This window comes from Epinephelus lanceolatus, chromosome 11, assembly GCF_041903045.1.
Source record: "Epinephelus lanceolatus isolate andai-2023 chromosome 11, ASM4190304v1, whole genome shotgun sequence".
NCBI lineage: Eukaryota > Metazoa > Chordata > Actinopteri > Perciformes > Serranidae > Epinephelus > Epinephelus lanceolatus.
Genome location: NC_135744.1, coordinates 2,245,001 through 2,272,500, shown reverse-complemented (window position 1 = coordinate 2,272,500; position 27,500 = coordinate 2,245,001). Strand labels below are relative to the sequence as shown.

General features: G+C 39.7%; 1 protein-coding gene and 1 pseudogene across 4 annotated transcripts in view; both read right to left on the bottom strand.

The window, feature by feature from the left end:
* Nucleotides 1-27,500, bottom strand: part of LOC117265132 (cell adhesion molecule DSCAM) — a 338,323-nt gene that overhangs the window by 308,746 nt on the left and 2,077 nt on the right. The gene's annotated exons all lie outside the window — the stretch shown is intronic.
* On the bottom strand, nt 17,120-18,696 carry LOC144464601 (uncharacterized; annotated as a pseudogene).

Sequence of the window (27,500 nt, the reverse complement as noted above, 5' to 3'; positions counted from 1 at the left end):
ATATGAAGTTACTGCCAGCAGCTGGCTAGCTTAGCTTAGGCTGGAATCTTGTCATCATCATGAGGTTGCCAGGGAACAAGCAGAGGGTCCTTGGCCAAGAAATAGTTGGGCACATTCTAGGCTCTAGTTTCCCAGTGCGGCGCAGGGTGGCGAACCCCACGCATAGCTAGTTTCGAGCAGTACAACCCGAGGTGCGCTCAGTTTGGTAGTTTGGCAGACCGAGGTGCGCTGAGATGGGTGTGGCAGCGCAGCAGGGGGAGGTGTCGACAGATCCAGCTTGGCGCAGTGACAGTTTCGTGCCAAAAGGCTTTGCCAAAGGTGCGCTAAAAGCTCGCTAGCTGAAGCCAGGTCTACTGTCAGCGCAGGCAAAGCGCAGCCGGTGTAAGTGGAAGTTTGGCTGACCGGCAGACAGTGCGCACACATCACCAAAACCTCACAGGCAGGTTTCCAGAATGTCCGGCACATTAACAACACAATAAATACCCACAAAAACCACTATTCAATGCAAATATCTGCAATCATCACATTAATGTATCTCTATATCGACTGTCCCATCACATCTGATGTCAGATCAAAGGGGATTGGCACCGTTTGGCACGCGTAATGGAAACCCAACCTGATTTGATTAACACAGCTGCAAACTAATGAGTTCACATCCCTCTTAGCCAACCACAAACAGCCACAGCATCAGATAGGGAGTATATATTCAGCATCTGTCATCTAGGAAAAGTCAAAAGAAAAGAAACAGAGTGAGACTGCGAGAGAAAGAGAGAGCGCACAAGAGAAACGCAACATTGATTTACGATTGTGGTGACCTCCTCCCAGGCTACCCTTGCATCATCAGCCCGTGGAGGTCTGCTCACAGTTCCATATATTCGGACACTGCGAGCAGACCTCCCGGACCAAAACATCATTTTCCTCCTGGGAGAAGTTCGGCCGTCTGACACTGCTGCTCTCTTCTGCCATGGCAAATTGAGTAAACTCTCATTACGCCTTCGCGCAGCACATTTAAGGGTGAGGAGAGGGGCTAATTTGATTGGTGTGATGTGAATGGGCTGTGTAAAACCCACTCCACGCCTTCTCTCCTCCCTCTTTCCGACTTGTGCAGGTAGGAGGGATGGAGGTGGGAAAGAGAAGTAGCTGTGCCAGCGCGCACGGTGTGCCAAATTTGCAAAATCCGCTTGGCCACACCCAGTTGGCGAAGCGCAGGTGCGCTGCGCCCCCGCCTTGCCCAGTCTGCGAAACTAGAGCCCAATGTCTTGCAAACCACATGTGCTGTTTTGACATTTCAGTTTTAAACAAGCAAGATATAACATGTCAATTAAAGCCATAGTTGGTATTCCTGTTCAGAAACACTTCTTGTTATACTGGGTAAAATGGTCCTTCCATCCTGAGAATAGTCAATACATAATGCGTTCAGAAAAAGGAATGAAAAAAATCCGGCCTCTGTGGCAGGTGCAGGCCTGTAAAAACTCTGACCAATCCCTGCCATTCAGTGCGAATGGAAAGAACCAATCAGATGCCTTCATGTCTCGTATTGCCTGAGCCCCCCTCCATCCCTCCCTCCCTCCTCCCTGCGCACACTCATCACATGTCACTGTTGCCGGAAATATTCAGCACACTCCTCAGCAGAAATACTGAGTTAGCAGGAGTTTGCTGCACAATGGCAGAGAAAATGCAGCCAAAAGTACCACTTCCAGTGTTACTTGTAATGGCTCATCCCACTAAACAGGCTGAGAAGAGAAAGTTAGAGGCAGAAAAGGCTGCGACAAAAAAGGCTTTGGATAAAGTGAGAGGACAAACCAGACATCAACAGCAGTCCAGCTTTTGAACGGTGGAGACAACTGAGGGAGCTGAAGGGCCTGAAAAGTGATGCAGAGGTTTCTGTCTTTCTGTTGGACAGGTAATTATTTGTTTGCTTTGGGGGGATTTGTTATTTTACTCGGCTCTCCTCTGTTCTGCTGACTGAAGGATGTGCATTTAGGCATGTCTGGGCTCGTGGCTTTGGACGGAGCACTGACGGGAGGGGGAGCAGGGGGTGGAGCTTAGAGGAGGTGCCACTTTCAAATCTTGCTACCTCTCCAACATTACCAACTATGGCCTTAGAGATGCTGAGAGGCAGATTTAATTAAAAAAGTTTTAACCTTTGGGCAGAGTCAGGAAAGCTTTTTTTCTCTTGTTTCAAGTGTTCCTACCTAAGCTAACCAGGTGCTAGCATCCATCCATTAATCCATTATCCAGGGCTGGGTTGCGGGGGACAGTGGCAGACTAAGTACAGTAATCTAGAAATTGTACTTATTTACCATATAGAGAATGATTCATCAGTCCTCTCATCTACAACTCTCAACAAGAAATCGTAGCATATTTCAAGTAACTGTTAAACTATTCCTTTAGCGAAGTGCATGTTTAAATCTTCCCCTCTGCTTTTACAAAACTAGAAATACTGCTATTATACTTAACCCTTTGGTTAAGCTCATATCACAGTTATTATAAAGGCTACATACACATGCTATATCTGTTTGTTTGTTTTTTTGTTCTTTTTTTTTTCAGGACAATCTGGGCTATCCAGATTTGCCATCATTTCATGTCCCTCTATGTGCCTGTATTTTATATTAATAATACTTTATATCAATGGAAAAAAACCATCTGTGTTACTAAATTCTTACATTTTTACATGTATCTCACCATAGCAAGTTGGAAGTAGACATATTCTGCCACATATCAAGAGGGGAAACTCTCTGGAATCTGGCAATATAAGAACCATGATGGTGGGACATTCTGTCACTTCACAGTTGTCCAAAACATGTGGTTTGTGCCAGGCGGACATAATTGCCAGTATTCTTTCATTATTGCAAGAAATTCCATTGACTCATTCACGAGTCAAAATGTGTTTTGTTTGAAAGAAACATGCAATATTTCCATCTAAGATAATAGAAAAATAGCAATAATATTATTCCTCACTATATGAAGTGACAAGATAACAAGATCAGTATAATGGATTGTAGGTTTTAATTTTGTAGACAATTGATTTATATTTATAGCGTGATGGGATGACAGCACAATGTTGTGTTTGGTATCATCGGAAAGCTCCCGTCCTGCGCTTTCATGTGATATGCATGGCGTTTCTGTGCGTTTATGAGTAATCCATCCAACAGTAATGTGTGTGCAAAGCTGTATGAAAGCTTTGTTAAACATAATTTTAGTGTAACATTATAATTTCTTTTCCTTATGAAAACACTGGACTACTGACAAGTGCTTGGTGTTGTCGGAAAGCTGTGGTTCTGCTGTTTCACGTGATATGAGTGGCTTCTCACTATGACGAATGGTTGCAGAGAAAATCCATAAAGAAGAGCAGGTGTGAATTTGGAAGCACAGAAGTACAGAACTATCCATCCTAAACTTTAGTTCTGAATTGTACCACCTTTTTTGTGGATCATTATTGGATTAGGTTTATCAAAAGTTAATAAAAACTTGTTAATTTCTCAGTAAATTTGGAAGATATTGACCAATGAACTTTAGAGGAGGTGCAGCCAGCACAAAAATAGACCCAGTTCTATAACCCTTGAGCCAATCATTACAAAACTTGCAGGAAATCTCTACCTAAGTCCTATAAATATAGCTTAAAAGTTTCATTTAAAGGAGCTATATGTAAGAAATCTAAAGCAAATAGTTGTAAAATCCTTCTAATATGTCACAGAGACTAAGGATTAATGTTAATATAACATACTGATCTCACCAACAACAATAGTACAGCCAGAATATTCGCATTTGCATGTTTATGTTTTGAATTTGTGTTTTGGCCTGTTGCGCCACCCACCACTGTCTACCAGTCACGCAGTCAGTAGAGTCTCAGCATCAGTTACAGTTACGTCTGAGCTACAATGGCTGATGGTACGACTAAACACAAACAACCTCGTTATGATTCCCAAAAACGGCAAGACAAAACTCGAGGCAAAGCGAAGGTCTATATAAGAGATGCTTTTGAACGGTGGACACGGTTGAAAGTGGAGAAAAATTTGATATCCGATGTCGAAGTGGCTACTCTTCTCCTCGACAGGTAAGCTTTAGCCAAAGTTGGCTAACTAGCATCATAGCTAGACGGGGATGGACATTTCGAATTCTTTCAACTGTTATTCATTTTCGATCATACATTGTAGCCCATGTGCAGGTGGGTCATCGACCCAACTGATTTTTTTTGAGAAACAAACGTTAGCAGCACAGCAAGCAGCATTAGCAATGTCCCGGTACATAGCATTAGCAGCCGGCTCCTCCTCCGCTGTATCCCAGCAGTTAGCAGCAGAGAAGCTCGAAAAACCGAAGATCAAGGACGCGGCGACGCGGACCTGCCATGGCAGCCGCCTATGGCCAAACAAATCACCCCCAATTTCCACCAGATGCGTGTTGGTTGCGTCTGCACTCCGGCACGGCAGTGGAGCCGATAGGATTCAGTTCTAGTCAATGTGTGTGTTTCCACCGGCGGCTGTGCTGCGTTCCGGCTCTGGCGCTCCGGCTCTGTCTCAGCTGCGGCACTCTGGAGCCCTCCGCAACAGATACACAGGATTTCTATTTTTGCCGGGGGGCGCTACAAATGCAAAAAATGGGCGCATCAAAACACATATCAGACTATAAATCAGAAAACATTTGTCCAATCATTACAAAACTTGCAGGACATGTTAAATAACAATGTTGAACCACATGCTTAAAATTATTTTTTGATTGGTCAATAGGAGGCGCCACAACACAATTTAGATTTTTTTTAACAAATAAATAAATGAACAAATTAATAAATAAAATACACATCTCCTCATTAACCGTAACACAGATTCCACCAATTTTTCTTTGGATTATCATTTGACAAAGCTAATCAAAAGTTATTAAAATATCTTACTGCAGACTGAAGATGCTGATCAATAATCTTTAGAGGGGGCATTGCTCAGCACAAAAATAGACCTAACTACATAACCATTGAGCTAATAATCAAAAAACTTGCATGAAATGTCTATGTAAGTATTAGCAACATACCCTAAAAGTGTCATTCAAATTGACCACTAGGGGTGCCACATATGCAAAAATAGGTGTGGCAAATCACAACAAAGGTTAGAAATCAAAAATTGCTTGTCCAATCATCGCCAAAATCACAGGTTATGTTTCATAACATGATTTAAGCACATGTGTAAGGTTATTTTGAAATCTCTCAATAGGGGGTGCCACCATATCCAAACCATTGCATTTGGCATTTGTCCAAACATCACCAGTGGATATTTTAACTGAGCCATTGAAGCATGTCTACAAAATATTTCTGAAATTTACCGATAGGAAGTGAGTGTTGCAACAGTATGTCACATCTGGAACAAGACAGTAAGATGCCAGCATCACCCCAGTGTCTCAACAGGTGGAACCAGACAGAAACAAGGAGTGACACAAGCTACAAGCTAATGTTATCCAAGCAGTTTTTAGGAAAATCCCCAACTGATTCAGACAGAGTTGAAGACATCACTGCGGTGACTGGTACATTTATAGCTGTGGATATGACAGCCTCATACTTCCTGATGTTAATTTTACTCAATAAATGAATTACACGCCAACGACATTTTCAGGCATTCTATGTTTTTACAGTATCGAAAAGCGTATCATGACACTGTGTTGTATTTAACTGAAGCATGAATTTTGTGAACCGTTACAATCCTGCTCTTTGCACTCCACCCCCATTTTGTAGCAAAAACACCTAAAAAAACAACAAAACAGCAGCCGCACACTCAAACACTGTGCATATATCAGTAGCAAAAACACCTAAAATGACATACCCAAATTAAAATGACTGTAGCCTTTGAACCGCTCTGACTACATGCATGCATGAGGTCTTGCCAGAAAGAAAACTCTCTGAAGTTTCTTGTGAAAGTGAAGCACTCTAGGTGATACAGAGACAGAGTAATGGGCCCCTTAAGTCAGTAAAAAGTTGAAGATTTTGCCTAAAATAAAATAGTGTGGCTGTAGGCACACTATCAATGAACATTTGTTTCAAATTTGAAGAAGATTGCTCAAAGTATGACCATTCTACAGTGTTTTTTCTATATAAAGATCCACGCAGAGCTCCAAATGACAAGAGCGGTCACTCTGCTTCAAAACAGTACTATCAGTGATCAAACAACACTCAGCCAGCTTCTAACATTGTACCTTATTGAAATCAGGTGTGATTATGATAGCTGATGTTGTTTATGACACAGAAACACCATAAAATATCACCAAATAAAGCCATATGAAACGTGAAAGTTATGATCCCACTTTCTAGATGGTATATCTCAGCCAAAAATAGTGGTAGGAGTGAGACTCTTACCTTTTATAAACCAGCTACGTGCCCACTGACGGCTCCACTCAAGATTCCGAGTAATCCTTTAAATTTTCCCATCGAAAAACGGCATGACATGCTTGTCATCACTCATCACGATTTTGGACTTTGTGTGTTTAGGCTGCGCTGGTGCGAAATCCATAAGGTATAAAAGAAAAACAATGTTATTTTTGAAAAGTTGAGAGCTTCCTCATCCAGCAATACCAAACATCATATGGTTTGATGACGTAGTGCGCCCGTGAGATACCATTTAACAGAGGAGGGACGGAGCGAGGCCATCGGTGTCCTAGCGGAGTTAGAGAGGTTAATAATATTGACAAATGAACTTCAAAAGGGGTGTAGATCAGCAGATAAATAGACCTACCTCTACAACACTTGGGACAAACAGGGAATATGTCAACATAAATACCTGAAACATGCCTTGAAAGTTAAATTCAAAATGATCTGTAGGGAGTTCTACAAATGCAAAAAGTGGGTGTGGCATAACACAAATTGGACCATAAATCATGAGTTGTTTGTCTAATCATTACGAGTCGAGTCACGTGTGTAAAATTATTTTACACATCACGCCAAGACAACCCTATCTAAACTGACGGAATTATTAAGGCCTGAGCTCCAAGTGGTACGAGGACACCATTGAAACTGAAGGAATTATTAGGACACAAGCATTATAATAATGCAAAGATTATTATCAGTATTTCTGTTTTTTATTTTTACCATTTATTTCAACCATTATCAAATGTGAAGTTCAGGGTAGGTGGGACCATGTACACTGAAGTAAAAGATGACTTTCTGTTTCATGGCAGACCTGGAAATTTGACACCTTGCCCTGGCCTCACCATTCAAGAAAAACAATGAAAAACTTTTTATCTGTATTAGGGCTGCACGATATATCATTTGAACATCGGAATTGCGATGTGTGCATGTGCGATAGTAACATCACAGGACATGGGATGTTTTCTCTTTTTTTAGAACATGTACACTTTTGTTTTGCTTCAGAAAGGCAGCTCTGAAGAAAGCTCCTTGCTCTGCTCGCCTCTCTCTCCCTTTTTAGATAGGAATTGTGCAAATTTGCAGGAAAGCCCAATCAGAGCTCTGTGCTTTCTCTCGTTGTACTCAGTCCTTTCTGTTCACACTATCATCAACATCATCAAACTTTATTTATATAGCACTTTTCATGCATTAAAAATGCAGCACAAAGTGCTTCACAGAATAAAAACATACAACAAAAATATTACATACATATTGAAAACCCACCCCTCCCACCTCTACAGCAAAGAAACCTGACCGTCTCACAAAGGAACGCTATATCACTAGGACCGCCAGGATTACAGCGCCCCTCCAAGCGCAACAACGTCTGCCAGACCGTTATGTAACTTCATTGTTTATGCTGCCCGTGTGCTCAGAAGCATATTTTTGAGTAGGCCTAATTTCCGAGGAGTTATGATAAAATAAAAAAAATATTACAGATAGGACCGACAACCTCTCCAATGTCTCATGTCAATTAATTAGGCCTAACACTAGCTATTTGTCAGGTTTTTGTTTTTGTTTTTTTTTTGCTGCTGTGCGGCTGCTGCGCAGTGTCTCCAGTTGAAAGTGGCTTTGCTAAATACATTCTACAATAATAAATTAGATTAATTTTTGGTCTTTAATACTGTTGGCTATATTACGCATTTTAATAAAAAAACCTTAAGAATAAAAGAAATAAACACCGAAATAATTAGTGGAAACTTTTTTTTTATTGATACTCCTCCTCTCTGACACACACACCCACACACACACACACACACACACACACACGGTCAATATAGTCAATAACATGGCTGGGCACTGAGGAACCAAGTGAGGAAAGGACCACCTACGGGTAGCTCGTCCACAATGAGAGGTGTCACAGCCTACGGCCATAGAGAGTGCCGCCACAGAGACCACCCCGACCCAGATAGACCGGGGTGGACTCCACACATGGTGCAGAGCCCCCCAGTCCTCCGGACCTGAGGGATCTCCAGGACGACGTCCCCGCAGGCAGACCGGACACACCTCTCAGCGTGGAGGCTCCCCATGAGGAAACACTGGAGCTAAAATCTGAAGGACTAAAAGGCAATATGATAAGATAAAACAAGTATGAGATAAAATAATAATAAATAAAATAAAATAAATAAATGAAGATTTAGAAACTTAATAATAATAAAATGCATAAAGATTTAAAAATAAATCATTTAAAAGCATTAGAAATTAAAATAACATATAATATAAAAATTAAAAGAGTAAAAGAAATCAGTTAAAAGCCAAACTAAAAAGGGGAGTCTTGAGCCTCCTTTTAAAAACATCAACAGTCTCTGCAGTCCCACAAGTGAGGGCCATAATGGCTGAATGCAGCTTCCCGTGGGTTTTTGTTCTAACTTTTGCAACAGTTAAAAGGCCAGTGCCGGAGGACTTCAGGATCCGCGAGGGTTGATATGATAAAAGCAGGTCAGATAAATAAGATGGCCCAAGACCGTTAAGACATTTAAAAACTAATAAAAGAACCTTAAAATCGATCCTGAAACACACGGGGAGCCAATGCAGCGATTTTAAAACTGGTGTAATGTGCGCCCGCCCTCTGGTCCTCGTCAGCACTCGTGCGGCTGAGTTTTGGAGTAGCTGCAGATTAGAGATGGTCTTTTTGGGAAGACCTGAGAGCAGGGCATTACAATAAACGACGAGATAAAAGCATGCATCAGCACCTCCGTGTTAGCCTGAGAGAGAAACGGGTGGACTCTGGCTATATTCTTAAGATGATAAAAACCTATCTTTGTTACATTTTTTATGTGTGGAATAAAACTAAGCTCAGAGTCAAAAATGACGCCCAGGTTCTTTACACATTGTGAAGGTTTAAAATCTTGTAGTCTTGGACCAATAATTAAAACCTCTGTTTTGTCCTGGTTGAGCTGTAGGAAATTCACTGCCATCCATGACTTGATATCTAAAATACAGTTTAAAAGGGTATCAGTTGGCCCTGTGTCATCAGGAGACACGGCGATGTACAGCTGTGTGTCATTTGTGTAACTGTGGAAGCTGATGCTGTGCCTCCTGATGACGTCCCCAAGGGGAAGCATATATAGATTAAAAAGAAGTGGACCCCATGCCTAATTTCATGTGTTCTGGAGGAACAAGTATCCATACTTACAAAGAAACAACGATCTGTGAGATAAGAGCTGAACCAGTTAAAAACAGTACCAGAGAGGCCCACCAGGTTTCTGAGTCTGTTTAATAAAATGTGGTGATCTACTGTATTAAAGGCGGCGCTTTGATCCAGTAGTACCAAGACTGTGAGTTTTTGTGAATCTGCATTCAATCTGATATCATTTAAAATCTTTAAAAGGGCTGTCTTGGTACTGTGGATCATCCTAAAACCAGAATGATATTTCTCTAAAATATTGTTTCTTTTAAAAAATAATTTACTTGGTTAAAAACCAGTTTTTCTAAAATCTTACTTAAAAACGGTAAGTTGGATACAGGTCGGTAATTATTAAAAATGTTGGGATCTAAATTACTCTTCTTCAGAAGGGGCTTCACCACCGCCGTTTTGAAGGCAGTGGGGAAGACACCCGTCTGAAGAGAGTAATTTACTATATTTAAAATCTGTTCCTCAAAGAATCCATAAATGTTTTTAAAAGTGATGGGAATCGGATCTAAAAGGCAGGTTGTTGAGTTTTCCTGGGAGAAAACTCGACCAAGTGTCCTTGCATCAACCAGGGCAAAACTCTCCAGTGTTTCCTCAGGTAAAAGCAATGATCCAGGTGTGTTAAAAATTACATTGCGTTGGTATAAAAGACTGGCACTGCAGTGCCATTATGAACTTAAAATTGGAGGAAAATCTTAGCGTTTCTGTGCATTTTGTACTGTTCGCGTTTGATGTTTTCCTCGTTCCATATCTGGAGGAGTGCAGTTGTTTTATCGTCAGACCAAAGTACTCCTCGTCTACTGGTCGTGCTGTCGTTATGTGTTGCCATGGTTCCGTTGAGTTTATTATGTGTCCCACTGAAATAGCATGTGATCTGTCTACAGCAAGCCTGGAGGGCTACAATACAATAGCAAAAAGGCAAAGCAGACCTGGAGCGTTTTGTGTTCACAAGGCACAGGTTAAGTAAACTGCACCGCGGACTTGACACGAATCGAGCTCAGACCTGCCGAGGCAGTCTGAGTTTGGTTTTATTCAGTGGGGTCTGAGTTCTCTTGGAGTGTTCAAATTTGGGAAAAAAATGCTGAGTCACCGCTCTTAGTCCACTTAGAGGGCTGAAAAGGACCAAGTGTGAAAACACCCTTAGAATGAATGAGAAATTTGGGGCAGATTGGACAATGTGTGCTCAAGATAGTACTTCCTGTTTTATAGCGAAATATTAAAAATGGCCACCACACCATATCAACGCAGTTAAGTGAGAACTCGCAATCCTCACAGTCAAGCATCATCAAGGTCTTAAGGTTTTTGAAGACATTTGGTCAATTCAACATCAAAATAAAAAAAATGTAATTTTCTGTTGCCACAAGTTGGCACTATAACTATGTGTGAATATTGGTAAATGTTTTTAAACCAGGACTCTTATCAAACGTGAAGTTTGGTGTAGATCTAACCAGTTTCTGTTTGATGGTGAAACATGGAAATTTGACGTTTCAACAATGAGAAGTTTGCTGAATTTTTCGTCATTTTTGCTAGATCTGTGCCCTTTTCTGCCTCATAAAACATTTTTGAAGGATAACTAAATCAATATTTGGTTTGCTAGTAGGCCTGAAGAGGCATTTCTTGCATGTAATACATTTCAAAACAAAGCAAGAGTAAGCAATGCTCTCACTCATATTTCTGTCCAATCACTGCAGTTGCAACATTAAGCCTGCAAAATAATCCATGCAAGACACTTCTCCACCATCACAAGTGTGTGGGATTTACCATTCTACTTTGCAGTTTTACGCATGTAGCACCACTACCTGAAACATGTGGTGTCCATGCAAGGAACACTAAACATTTTAAACACTGTCACATTTTTGTATGCAAGTGTTAATGTTGCCCTTGTATTCCTTCCATTGTTTTGCAGCCTTGTGTAGAAAAATGTAAAATAAATGTGCTTATATTTTAATCATAATGATATTTAACATACATTGTATTAGGAAGTTATTACAAGAAAAATTATGGTTTAATTGCATCAAATGAATAAACAGAATGTAGGACAGTCTGAATCACTTATCAAAATAAAGGATTAGAGAGATTTTTGAATGCTTTTCTTCCTTTGGCTGCAGCAGGAATACCCATGTTGTTTTGCATCATCTCAAGGTGGTAAATATAAAAGCAATTTGCAGGGGAGAAACAAAGAGGCGAAATAAGCAGTTGACAGTGGAGGGCAAATCAAAGTCCTGGGGTTAAATGGGATTGTGGGTCAGATGACTAGACATTGTTGCCTTTCCGCCCACAGCTATCCTCTTGTGCCTTACAAACCCCAACCCCCCACAACTTTCTCTCCCTCCATCCCTGCCTCCCCTCCCCTCAACAGCCCTCCATTTGCCTAAAAGGCGAGTATTTCATCTTCAGTAGCCCCACTGCAGGAGAGTCCTCTCTTAGTGCTAAAATGCAAACACATAGTGGGCAAATCACAGAAGTAGAATGAGGATAGAATGGACATTCCCATTCAAATCAATTTATCATTGATGGTCAGAGCGGCAATGGTTTTTATGTGTACTGTTGCTTTTGCTCAGTCCATAGGGACCTGGGTTGGGAACCGGAGGGTCGCCTGTTCAAGTCCCCGTTCGGACCAAAATATGGAGCGTGGACTGGTAGCTGGAGAGGTGCCAGTTCATCTTCTAGGCACTGCCGAGGTGCCCTTGAGCAAGGCACCGACCCCCCCAACCGCTCGGAGCACCTGTCATGGGCAGCCCCACTCTGACATCTCTCCATTTAGTGCATATAAAGGTCCTGTTTGTGCATGTGTGTGTTTGGACCTGTGTGTAATTGACAACAGAGTGAAAAAAAATTAATTTCCCCTCGGGGATTATTAAAATTTAAAAAATTAAATTAAATTAAATATTGGGCTAGCTTCTGTATACATTTCCACATATATAATCTGACTTACAGCAAGTCATGTACTCCAAGGAGCTACCTCCAGGGCTGAAAAATGAAGCTCCAGAAACCAGTCACTCCCCATAGACCCCCCCCCGTTAAAATGTCCAGCTTTACAGCAGAAACAAACATGTTTACAGCCTGGTACAAAAAAAGGTTTTGTCAGTATTCATGACAACTGTATAGGGGGTGATTTTTTATGTAACTTACCCAAGGGATGCACAATAATATCAGCGTATCATCAGTATCGGCCAATATTGGCTTTAAACTGAACTATTGGAATCAGCCAACATGCTGATAATATCCACACGTCATAGGTATCAGCCAATATATATACAACATGTTTTTTCTTATTTTGTACAATGAATGAATATTACATGCACTGAAAAGCATTGTATTTCATGTCAATTTCAATATGTTAATTCCACTACAGAAGAGACTTGATGATCACTAAAATTAAGTGGGAAAAAAGTAGAATAATTAATACTGCTATCGCTATCTGTCAGATGAGTTGTTTTATGCTGGCATATCGGATATTGGCAAAAAAATCCAATACTGTGCATCCCTAACTCCCCTGTTTACATTTTGTTAAGACTTTAAGTTAAGCGTAATTAAGGGCGGGCCGCTTTGAGTGACAGGCTGTCAGCCAATAACATTCTCATCCTCTCAGTCAGATCCTCCCCTCGTTCCTCCACAGCTCCAGTCTCTCACCCAAATATCATCACTTCAGTCTCAAAAAAACCAAGATGACAATGGCTGAAATGCTAAACTCCAGGCTTAAAAGGGTCCACAGACCCAGGTGTCAAAATGGCCACATCCATTATTTTTTACAGTCTGTGGGACTCACCGAGGTGAGGTTTGGAGTAATGACTGAAAGAGCAGAGGAGTTTCCCTGTTTATTTTGTGTCATTAATTGCATGTTTGTTGAAACATAAAGTATTGTAGCTGCCTCGAAAGAAGGAGTGAGAACTGCTGCTCAGCAAACAGCTGAGATGCAGCAAGAGACCTCAGGGATAAAGAGTGTGCAGATCCAGATCCATATTTTTTCATCGAAGTCGGTGAATTAAGGATTTATTTCAACAAAACCAGAGCTGGTGATTTTTGGAACAGTGGACTAAGTAACGAGATGAAAAATAAGAAAAAGTAAGATGGTTTTGGTGGGTTTTATTTTCTTTCTGTTGAGTTTGAATGAATTGTGTTTAAAAATTAGTTTACAAAGCAATTAAGCTAACGTTAGTGTTAGTTTGGTGTAAGAGAGAAACATCAGTTGGTGTTCTGTTAATAAGAAATATAGGTGTAAGAATGGGTCAAAACAAAGTTTTCAAACTAATGAGACAACTAACGATGATCACCACTTTCTTTTGTTCTAGTCAAATGACCAAGGTAGTGGTTATTATCCACTTCAGTGTCCTTTTTATTCATTCTGTTTCAATGGATCCAATTCATAACGTGAATCGGTGTGGGTCCATTTCTTTTATCAGAAATCTCTAAGTTTTCACTCTGAATTGATCAAGAAGCGTACCACAACTAAATATTATGGATGAGCGATAATATTGGCACATCATCTGTATTGGCCAATATTGGCTTTAAAATTAACTATAGATTTGGCGAACATGCTTTTTCTTATTTTGCACAATGAACATTACATACATTGAAAACCCATCACAATAAGAGTATGCATGTATAATATCATGTTAATTCCACTACAGAAGAGACTTCACTAAATTACAGAAGAGATCACTAAAATTAGGTTATATATCGGCATATTGGACATCGGCAAAATATCCAACATCATGCATATTAAAAATCACAAATAGTCATACAAAAAATATGTGATGTGAGTGGCACTGACTTCAATAATAGGAATACAATTGGACCCTCATTATTATTATTATAAATCACTCTGATGGATACAGTGTCAAATGAGAGGAACAAGCAATGGTGACAAAATGGCAGCCATTTGCGTTAGAGCTGCACTAAATCTAGACATGGATCCTTTATTAATCATCATGTTTTCTGTGATTACAAGAACACAATAAATCAAAAACAGTGTTTCATAATAACCTCCCAATGTAGCCCTACATACATCTCTTCCTACCCTATACCTGGACTGTGTGTCTCAGACAACCTGCCTGGTGACAGGGGACTCTGCAAACACTGCCAGGCAGAAAAATACACATCAACATATTCAGAGCGTTTTGTGCCTGGGATTAATCAAATTATAATTTAATCATCTGATCAAACAGCAATTAGCATAATCACTTCTGGGGAAGGCCTGATAGAGTGGAGACTAGAGCAGAAGGGAGCTGGGGGCTAGCAACACTTTAATGAAACATTTGCCATAATGTTTGAAAATGTTAGACATTTCGGGCTACAGGAAGAGAGCTGTATTTTGAATGCTAATAAGCACGGTCTGGTTATGCCTAATAGATACATCAAACAGTATTCACAGGGGAAGAAACTGCCAGTGAGGTCCTGATTATATAATTTCGTGTTGGTAATGTCTTTTATAGTTTAATTATGAGTTTTTCTTCACAAAAAAAAATAACTGTTTAATTTTCAAATTTATATGAATATACGTATGTTTTTTTAATTCCCATTCTCTCTATTTAATTCAGTGAAATCACACCCGGCTCCTGTAGAGCAAATCAGCTTTATGGTAAGAAAATGTACTGTGCTTTCACTAACTTTGTTGTAAATGTCTTGACTGTAGTCTTTTGTGCTTGTTTACTACCAATAAATTAAATTTTTGTTGATTAAAAAACATTAATAAATAGTCTAAATAATCAGTTTATCAGCTATGTTGGTCACGTACGCAGAACTCACAAACCTAAGTTTGCGGGCTAGGCTAGTTATATATCCATATTAAGCATCTAAAAATTCAAATTCCATGTATGTATGTGTGTCAGTGACTCAGGCAAGTGGAGTGTATATGTCCAGTGTCTTCCTTTGACACATACAGCACAAACAGAAGGTGAGAAATGTGAGATATTGTTGGGCTGTCAATGTTTCTTCAGTATAATACTTAAATATTATGGTAGTTAAAGGCCCCTTTTGAACTGATACAGGTTTTAATACAGAGGCACCATCTTACTGCAAGCCTACATTGCATATATAGTTGGTTTGGGTGTACTGGGACATTAAGAAAAAAGATGCAGTCTCTCTGTCTGTATTTTACTCACCTCCCTCTCTTCTCAGATATACAGAAATAGTAATACATTTGGCACATTAGGCCAATCTCTCTGTGCACCCTGACAGGTGTATTCGAGAAGGAAACCTCAACAGGCTGTCTTTGAAAGAAATGTTTGGCAACAATGCCATCATCCCAGCAATAACATTCATAATGCAACTACAGTACTTTGGGCATCAGAAAAAAAACATTTCAGGGGATAATGTCATGCCACTTAATCAACAAAGGAGTCAAAATATTCACATTGAATATATGCAAATGTCCACTGATGACACATGTCTTTAAAGGAAACGCAATCACATTACACAAAAGGTTCAATATCAACATTTGCACCCACATTTCTAAATATTTGATTCGAAGAAAATCAGCTTTAGGCAACTAAAGCATGATAGGGCTTAAGGCAACAAAAATTTCTTGGTCAGATTAAGTAAAAAATATATTGGTTAAATATGAATATGTAAATGCGGGAGCGTACCTATGTTCCCCGGGTTCTATGTTCCCCGGGTCCTATGTTCCCCGCTTTGTATGGGACCGGGGAACATAGAACCCTTTTTAATAATAAGGGTTCTATGTTCCCCACTTTTCCCCGAAAGGACCCGGGGAACATACGCCCTTTTTTTAAAAAAAGGGTCCTAACCCCTAACCCTAACCCTAATCCCCTTTTCTCAAAAGGGTCCTATGTTCTCCGGCAACAGCAGGGAACATAGAACCCTTAAAAAGGGTTCTGTGTTCCCCGGTCCCATACAAAGCGGGGAACATATTTCCTTTTGGGGAAAGCAGGGAACATAGGACCCTTTTTTTTTTAAAGGGTCCTATGTTTCCTGATCGGGGAACATAGAACCCGGGGAATATAGGGATGACCCCTGTAAATGCAAGGCTCAACACAACCCTGTGTCCCTGTGTTTGGCAATTTCACAGCACTTTATGGATGTCACCTTGCCTCCGACTAAACGCTGCCTGTAAACATCAATTATTATTGCAAATTGATTGTGTGTGAACATAATGCATAGTGTGCAGACAAGTTTAGAAACAAAAACCCTGATTCTTCAGCCTACAGGTATTGCACCTAGCTTTTAATAACTTCATACCCAACAACAGCAGCTAAGCAGATCTCTGATGTAATGTGAACACAATCAAGCTCTCTGCATGTCTGTCTTTACATTTTTTTACAATCCCTTTAACACTAATTTCAGAACCTTGATGTCATTTTTCACAACTCTAGACACAAAACTCAAAACGGTCATCCCTTGTAACACAGGCTGTCCAATGCTCAAAACATTGTATTGTGCATCCATATCTTTAAAGAAACCTTACACCTGCAGAATCACTCTTTCAAATAACGCATTGTATCATGAAATACCATATGAACTTAATTTAGATCACCCACACACAAGATACAGATAGTTTCATTATTTATTACTTTGAACAATCATTAAATATTGTAGTACAAAATATGTGAACAGTGTTTCATTATGGTACTACATCACTCTACCGTTAACTGAAATTTATCGAAGAAATACAACATAGATTTCTTTGATTCAAATCAAAAATAATTGGCTACAAAAAAGAAAAAACTACAGTACTATAAATAGCATGTAAAAAAACAACTAAAAAAAAAAAATCAGTCCAAAAAAAGGATTGATTACTGTACTGTGTTTCTATCCATCAACCCCGTCTTGTGGATTTGGCCACAGGTTCTCATCCACATCACAGCTGATGTTTTCATTTGCCAAACACCTTGGAAAAAATCTTCTGGCATGGCAAAATCCAGGCCTGACACTGGTCTGCTGTGATGTCATTGCATGCATCATCCATGGCCTGGAGAAGGGTGACTTGTTCATGTGGGCGCCTGTCATACACCTTCCACCTCCATGTGGAGAAAAATTCCTCAATCTCGTTAAGGAAAGGAAAGTATGGGGGTAAGTACAGGGTGGTGAATTGTGGATGGGCCTGAAACCATGCTTGCACAACTTGAGCATGGTGGAACCTATCATCATCCCACACAATGACATAGATCACACCATCTGCTCTACAGACCTGAGTTAGCTCATCAAGGAATGTTACAAGGAGAGCTGCATTATAGGGTCCTATGCGAGGTCTGCATCCCACCACACCATCTTCAGATATGGTCGCACACATGGTGATGTTGGCCCCACGCTGTCCAGGTACTTGGATGGTTACCCGCTGGCCAATGAAATTCCAACCTCTCCTCCTTGTCTTGGCCAGGTTGAAGCCTGCCTCATCCACAAAGATGAATTTGTGATGGTTTTCATCAGCATTCAGCTCCATCACCCTCTAAAAAGATATTTGGAAAGAGAATTACTGATTACAATGATGTAGAATTTGGGGGGAAATTTTCACAACAGGCATCTTGAAACTGAACATACCTGAACATACTCAGTCCTCAGCTGCTTCACTCTCTCTGCATTTCTTTCAAAAGGCACATGCTATAGCTGTTTTACAGATACCTGGTGCCTTTTCAGCACACGTGCAATAGTAGGCAAACTTATGGCTTCCACATTGTTGAAAATGCCATCATTGTCCAAGATGTGCTGCTGAATGTCTGAAAGGCGAATATCATTTCTGGCCCGGACCAAATTGACCACAGCATGCTGTTGTTCATCAGTCAGAATTTTGCCTCTGCCTCCACTATTTGGCCTAGACTCAATTCTGCAGGGAAAATTACAGTACAGTACTGTAAGAACATGTCACCATAGAACACATTTACAGTAATCACATCATGTGGTAGACATTGACATGCAGTATACAGTCATTTGACAGTTGAGAGTAGCCTAATGTTTAGTGCATGCTTTAGACTTACCGGTTCTCATTGCGGAAAGTTCTGATTATTGACGCCACAGTTGATCTTCTGAGGTTTGGTTGAATCATTCCAGCTGCCTCAGTCATTGTCATGCCATGATTTACAACATGGTCTACAACTATTGCCCAGATTTCACTGGACACTCTTTGCTGTTGCTGTCTTGGTCTGTGGCATTGTCTTCTACCACGTTCCCCCACACCTCTAAAATGAGGCCCATGGCCACCTCTTTGTTGAGGCCTAAGCCCTCCTCCCATACGAAGCCCACAACCATCTCTCAGAAGGGGTGCGTGATGCCTGCCAATCCTTTGACCATGTCTTCCTTGTCTTCCTCTTGCTTGACCCCTGTGATCACCTGCCAGCTCTATGTTACTGAAATTGCTTGTGCTGTCATGGATCCCACTCATTTATACTCATACCACAAGGTGAAATCAATCATCAGTAATGAGTTGAGAGTGTTGGAAAAGCATTTACAAGGGCCTTCCATGATCTAAACATTAAATATTGTTCAGCAGTTTCCATAAAACTGTGCGTTAAGAGAAATGCATGTTTAACTTATTATTTTGAGCAGTTGTATATACATTGATAGTTAGATCATTGTAATGAAATGAATAGACAGTTATCTCAGATGTAATGTGTGAATTGCATTTTGAAATGCTAATACTTTGATGTTAAGTTGTGTTATTTTGAACAGGTGATTTCATTTAAATGAACAAATGATCTTAGGTTAATGTGTATAGTATCCAAGCAACTGGAAAAAGTGTTAGGAGTTTTGAAAAAATGCACATTTTGATCATTAGTTTTGAGTTTTGTGTCTAGAGTTGTGAAAAATGACTTCAAGGTTCTGAAATCAGTGCTAAAGGGATTGTAAAAAACTGTAATATGAATGCATTTATCATGATCTCAGAGGGGCCATCACTGCAACATGGTCTATGATCATAAAGGCTGTACAACAGACACTACATGTAAACATTTTGTGCTGAGATCAGACTAAATGACCACTACATCTTTGGAAAAATTACAGTGCAGCCGAACAGCCTAAAATGTCATTATATGGGTTTGAGTAGATAATGTCACCATCTGCATTTTGGTGTAGTTTTGTGTGTGTGTGTGTGTGTGTGTGTGTGTGTGTTTCTCATTGAACTTAAACTGGACAATGAGCAAGAGTAATGAACTTTATTTAGCCTGAGCTCAATCTAGCTTACTTCTTGCTCTACCTGCGTGGCCACAGCATTAACCTACTGCCCTATTTTTTTACGAGAGCCTACAGACACAAACAACACAACTTATTTAAAGCCATTAGTCTGGTTAACGGATGCCAAAAACTCCATTCATTTCAATCAATCAATCAATTTTATTTATAAAGCCCAATATCACAAATCACAATTTGCCTCACAGGGCTTTACAGCATACGACATCCCTCTGTCCTTTGGACCCTCACAGCGGATAAGGAAAAACTACCCCCAAAAAAAACCTTTAACGGGGAAAAAATACGATAGAAACTTCAGGAAGAGCAAATGAGGAGGGATCCCTCTTCCAGGACGGACTGACGTGCAATAGATGTCGTACAGAACAGATCAACATAATAAGTTTACTGTTATTTACTGTATCAGTTTGTACTATCATACCTTCCAGCAATGTCATTGTGCATGCACACTAGCAAAACTGTAAAATTGTACTGATGTTTCAGCCAATTACTGCCTCATTTAAATAGAAAATAGAAAAGGATCCAAAACTAATTTTCTGTGTGGGGTGGTACTACATGTGCCTTGCAGCCATATGATATGGTAGATGTACAGCAGGGGCGATTGCTCTGAGACAGCAAGGGAGGCTGATCTTCCCCTAAAATTTCATAGAAGAAATGATCAGATATGCACTATTGAATTTACATTAAAATAAGAATTTACATTGCATTAAATGTGCACTAGGATCAGCTGTTTATGACCAGTTTTCAAACGCGACTTCCCTGTCATACATTCTTCTGAACGCGGAGCTTCCAAGCATTCCTATGAGACAGCGCTGAGCAGGTTTTTTTCATGCAGCAAAGCGAGATGGTCAGTGGATAAATGCGACAAAATTGTCACTTCCAGGGAGGCTCAGCTTCCCTGGGACCTAATGGAGCGGTAGGTGGGAGAGGACACTCGGTGTATGCATGCTGATTGGAGGAATTGTCTAAAAGGCGGAACCCCTTTGTGATTGACAGCACTTTGGAAATACACACTGGCATCGGCAAATGACAGAGTGCTGTCCGGAGTTCCTTATTTCCATAAGCGATATAGCTCATTTTCACCATTTGTACAGTACACACACAACACATACTGTAAATAAAAACACAAACATTGCGTTATTGAGTTTTTGCCCTGTTTAGTGTCATTAGTTAGTTCGTTTGTTCATTGAATCACAAAAGTGTAGTTGTGTTGTGTGTGTGCAGTTGGTATGACAGGGTCACAAACCATTTTCTGCAATAGGAGTGGAGGGCAGAATTCATATAATAAATATGCGTTTCAGTAATATTTGAGAATGTTCAGAGAATGTTGCTATATAGCACTGTTTGTTACCTGGGCCAGTGTTAATGTTAATTTTGAGAGAAAATCAGTTCTGGTGATGTAGACACAGTTCAGAGTGTGGTTGAAAAACTGCTTCAATTAAATGTTCCTTTTATAAGTTACTGCCTCACTACAATATGACAAATTGTATGATGCAATCTTAAAGTGAGCTTCCCCTGTTTGAAAGACCAGCAGCCACCACTGATGTACAGTATATGAATGATAGATTTTAAGTGCCTTTAACAATGTACATTTTGTCCATAAAACATTCACAAACTTGGGAGTCTCTTAATTGTTATGCAGTATCTGACATTTAATAAATCATCACAATGTTGTCATATCAGTTTCATAGATTGTTATCAGCAAAAGTAGTATTTCTCTCTCTGTCTTTCTCTCTCTCTCTCTCTCTCTTCATAATATATACATATATGGCATGCCGTTCAGGAAATTATATATATATATATATATATATATATATATATATATAATATAAAGTTTGAATATATGGTATGAATGAAAAGTCTGAATATATTGAACGAAACTTGAATATATTTGTTCTATATATTCAAGGTTTATTCCATATATTCAAACATTCATTCCATATATTCAAGGTTCATTCCATATATCAAATCTTTGGCCTCTAGTTTCCCGGCACGGCGCAGGGTGGCGAACCCCGCACAGAGCTAGTTTCAAGCAGCGCAACCCGAGGTGCGCTCAGTTTGGTAGTTTTGCAGACCGAAGTTCGCTGAGATGGGTGTGACAGCGCAGCGGGGGAGGTGTCAACAGATCCAGCTTGGGGCAGTGACAGTTTAGTGCCAAAAGGCTTCGCAAAAGGTGTGCTAAAAGCTCGCCAGCTGAAACCAGGTCTACTGTCAGTGCAGGCATAGCGCAGCCGGTGTAAGTGAAAGTTTGGCTGACCAGCGGACAGTGCGCACATGTCACCAAAACCTCACAGGCAGGTTTCCAAAATGTCAGGCACATTAACAATGCAATAAATATCCAAAAAAACCCACTATTCAATGCAACTATCTGCAATCAGCACATAAATGTATCTCTATATCGACTGTCCCGTCTCATCTGATGTCAGATCAAAGGGGATTGGCACCATTTGGCACGCGTAATGGAAACCCAACCTGGTTTGATTAACACAGCTGCAAACTAATGACTTCACATCCCTCTCAGCCACAAACAGCCACAGCATCAGATAGGGAGTATATATTCAGCATCTGTCATCTTAGAAAAGTCAAAAGAAAAGAAACAGAGTGAGACTACGAGAGAGAAAGAGAGCGTGTGCGCGCGCACAAGAGAAACACTGTCAACAAATTGTAAGTTATGTTTGGTGTCTTAAAGGAGCTATATGTAAGAAATCTAAAGCAAATAGTCGTAAAATCCTCCTAATATGTCACAGAGACTAAGGAATAATGTTCATATAACATACTGATCTCACCGACAACAATAGTACAGCCAGAATATTCGCATTTAAAAAAAATATTTTACGGTCCACAAATCATGTTTATGTTTTGAATTTGTGTTTTGGCCTGTTGTGCCACCCACCGGCGTCTACCAGTCACGCAGTCAGTAGAGTCTCAGCATCAGTTACAGTTAAGACTGAGCCACAGCAGCACGGCAAGCAGCATTAGCAGTGTCCCGGTACATAGCATTAGCAGTCTCCTCAGCTGTATCCCGGCAGCAGCGTTAGCAGCAGAGAAGCCGGACTTGCTCGAATGGTCTGCTGGAAAACCAAAGATCAAGGACACGGCGACGCAGCCCTGCCACGGCAGCCGCCTGTGGGCAAACAAATCAGTCTCCAGCGTGCCGCTGTCCAGCAACCTCGATTCTGTAGATGAGGGGGGGCGGACACAGCTCGCGGCAGTATTTTGAATTTGAGTGCAGTAACCGTTTTGTCTGTCCCAAATGAGAAATGAAAAAAGGAATTTGCAAAAACCAAAATTGGTTTATTGGTTTTTCATTTGGAAATAAAAAAGGAATAGATCATGTGATTTCGTTTTTCGTTTAAAATGAAAAAAGGAAAAAAACACGTGATTTACGTTTTTGGTTTTAAACGCAAAAACGAATTGGCTGAATGTCCACAGACCTGTTCAATATTCAGTCCAAAAAGGAATAACGGCAAAACGAATCGGCAAAAAACAAAAACGGGCCGGGTTTGATTGGTTTTTCGTTATTTGATTCTGACACCAAAAATGTTTTGCTTGGGTACTCTTGTTTTTTTGTTTTGAATCAAATAACAGATTTATCGTTTCTGGTTTTTGAATTACGAATGAATTACAAATTATCCGATGATACCTGGACCAATATATTCAGACTTTCATTCCATATATTCGAGGTTCATTCCATATATTCAGACATTCATTTCATATATTCGAGGTTCATTCAATATATTCAGGCTTTCATTCCATATATTTGAGGTTCATTCAATATATTCAGGCTTTCATTCCATATATTCAAACTTGATATTATATACATAATAATTTCCTGAACGGCATGCCATATATATATATATTATGAAGAGAGAGAGAGAGAGAGAAAGACAGAGAGGGAAATACTACTTTTGCTGATAACAATCTATGAAACTGATATGACAACATTGTGATGATTTATTGTGATGATTTATTAAATATCAGATACTACTGTATATATATATATATATATATATATATATATGTATATATATATATATATATATAGAGAGAGAGAGAGAGAGGGAGAGAGAGAGAGAGATACATACATATATATATCTATATATATAATATTCTTGTTTTTTACTTGGAAAACCAGGCTGATTTGATTCAATATGATTCTTTGAGCTTCAGATACCACCTAACACAAGCTGAGTCTGTGTCCCTCTTCCCCCTCTCTTCCTCTTCTTCTGCCTCACTACACACTATCATCTCCCTAAGCATTCTGGTCTGGGTTAAATGAAACCTTTAAAAGTTCAATGTGCACCCATTAACATATGGTTGAAGCTACTCTTCTCTGAACAGCTAAGCTAAGGCACAAGCACTAGCGGAGCGATCCAAAAATCTTGAGCCAATGGCAGTGACAAATCCTGGTGTGATTAGTGATTCCATGAAAACAGCATGTCACTTATACCTTCTAATATTAAGCCTTATGCATAATCAAAATAAGATGCTAAAAAAAACCTGACATTTTAAAGGGCCTGAAAATATAAAGTTTATAAAGAAATGAAGCACAGACCTAAATTCAAACCATCAGATTACTATTGAATGTGTTACTAGTAATTTTGTGAAACTAGTATAAAATCATTTAAAACTTAAAAAAGAATTTTAAAGGTTTAATTTTGTGGGTTTTTGTGATTTGTTGGAAATGTGAGTGCAAATTCTCATAATGTAATGCTAAAAATATATGGGTTAATTAAATGTATGAATATTCTACCACTGTCAAAAATTATTATGTGATAAATACAGTAAATACAGTGGCTCTGGTCAGAACAAAAACCCGACATGATTATGACTCACTTAAAAAGAATAATCACAGCATTTCCGTTGGCCTACATTGTGTGGACTGGTGTGCTAATAAAAATGTGCGACTGAGGAGCTGAGCTCAGTTGTTGTTTGCTGATGTGTGTTGCTGTGACTCTATCAACCCTCCCTGGCTCTATGTGAAGTGACAGATGTATACCAAAGAACACCAGTCTGCACAGACCTAGTTTCCCACTGGCCTTAATGTGACCTCTGAGCAGTGTTGCTGTTTTGACTGGTGAAAATTAACCAAAATAATAAAATAAACAAACTTTGTGCTGAAAGTGCAACTTTTTCCATAGTCTTCAAGAGGAGCTTGACAATTCGATGTCAGACACAAAGACAGATATTAAATGTTTTAATGTTCTGCTTTGTGAATAGAAATGCAGTGCTGTATGTTGATGACATTTGTATGACATTTAGGCTCTCAAGATGATGTTGTGACCCTATCACTGTCTCCTGGAATTTACTATTATTCTGTATACTATAACTTGTTTTGCCAAATATGTTTTGAGGGAAACAAAATGCCTGGATACTTTTTACTAGCAACTTTTTTTTTGAGTGAAGGAAGTGGTAAGGTGATGGAGGGTGATCAAAGTGGCCTTAGATGGTTAGGTTTAGGCAACGAAAACAGAGGAAGACTGTGTTTTTTGTTAAATCTACAAAAAGTAAACTTTGTTCTCCAAGTCACTTTTTACATTTTTTCACCATCTCTCTAGACCTAGTAAACTACACACAGATATTGAAATGAATCAGTTGCCCTTAATTGGTAATTGGTACAGTTATATGGATACACAGCACTGAATGACATTTATCTACATGAAATCTTTATTTCAAACCCACCTCTCCTCTCTGTGCTTGATGGATTATAATCTCTGTCGTTCCTTGGTTACTCCTGAACAAACTGAACGGTCTAACTGTGGGTGATGAGAGGTAGTCAGATACTGTTTTGTATCTTTAATCCTCTTGAATTGTTGTTCAGCATTAGGGATCCAAGAGAGAACCTCCTGTGTTTCATTTATTACTGTGATGATCTAAACCAAGAAAAAATGCAGAAAAAAAAAATCTGTCCCCAAATTAACATGTTTGAAGTCTGGCTCAAGTCATACTGAAAATGCTTATGTTTTAATAAGCCTAGCCACCTTTTCTCCAGCAGCCCCTCGTCATCTTAAACTCAAAGCCAAAAATCCACATGCACAGAGTGACACTAAGAGCCAACGGGAGCTTGGCTGTATATTTACAAGGCTTATTAGCATCCCTGTACATACACACACACACACACACACACACACACACACACACACACGGCCATAGCGGAGCAAAAACAACATTATGTCATTTTCACAATTTTATCTCTTCATAACTGGAATATGTTGTTCAATTCCATTTACGTTTTAATAGACACTTCTGCAAGAGCACTTTAAAAGCTCAAGCACCAGTGAAGTGAACTCTACAGCAGATTTTACTCTCCACACCGGCAAATTGTATATATCTACTGTAGATGAGCTTGCAAATGTGTCCCCAAATTGCCAAACAGCAATTTAGAGCAAAATGGAATTTGTACAGTTGATACTATTCATAAATGACCACTGCAAAAATATAGCTGTAATCTTTAAAATATGCACTCTACTAACAGGCAATGCAAATACCAATATCTATATAAACAGCCATTAAAACCTAAACAGACAAAATGTGTTTTGTGTGTATTTTTGAGCAATCATGCATTTCAGATCAGGTGCTGAAAAGAAATGTGATTCTTATAACAATTATCAGAAAAGAGTAACAGGCTGAATTCTATCAGGAAGCATTTCCAGGGTCACCTGAACAAAGTGCAGTGTTGCTCAAGCCCAGACCCCACACTGCAGCAACACTCATTACCCAGGTCTCCATAGAGATAACCTCAGCAGCCTGTACTGGACCAGAGCCCTAAAAGCCTTCATGTTGGAAAGCTACATCTCTCTTTCTGCAGTAGGTGCAAAATGCATGATTCTGATGGAAGAAGCTCATTAAGATTTGGGTTTGTTCGGGGAAAACAAAAGTGAGCTGAGAGAATATCGTTTAAGATTGACAATAATGGCTTTTTTATTCTGCCTACAGTCAATTTAGCATTGTGCGGAAAGAATCAAAATACAAAGAGAGGACTGTCATAATGTACACTGGGTAATCCTAATTGCTGCCACAAAAACAACATTTGAATCTCTGAATCAGTAGAAAAGGTCAGTGGCAAAAGAACCGGGTCTATATGAATGGCACTGCAACAGCAGTGACCATAAATGTGGCATTCATCACAATTACAAGTGCTGCTGCTGCTATGCAAAGTTTCCATGTAGATGTCTCTAGCAGCAGCCATTTTGCAACACTGTTGCCTGGACCAAAGAGACTAAAAAAGCCAATCAAAAGCAAAGCAATACATCGTGCTCAGCAAACAGAGATCTCAGCAAAGCATTAAGTGAGATTTGAAGATGACATCAGTATCCTCTGTTTCTTAAAATTGTCCCACTTCAGTTATAGAAAAGATTCCTTGCTACACCACTGTCAATGTTTTTACTCCATTCTCTCCTATAAATAACCACTGCCTTCATTGAACCCTTCAGCATGGCCACAAAATGGTTTTCCTGTCATCTTAGCTTGACGCATCGCCCTCCTCTCTCACTTTACATTGTGTCCTCTGTAGATTTTTTTTTACCCCTTTCCCTTTGTCTACCTTTCAAAAGATCTTTTAAATACCCCACTTTTCTTTTGAAATGATTTCTGTCCCTCAACATACATATATCATACCCCCTACCCCACAGCCCCTTGTCCTCCTTATTTCCCCCCCTCCTCACACACCCTTCTTGTATTCGCTATAAAAATCAGTCACTTTTAGTCCCAAAACAAACACAATTGGCACTTATCAAACCTATCTTTTGAGGAATTCACTGTGTACAGAAAATGATCTGGATGCTCTTTGCGAGATGTGCACTTGGACAAGGGTGATAAGGGCTTGTCTCTATCCCTTTTTTTTCCAATCCAAAA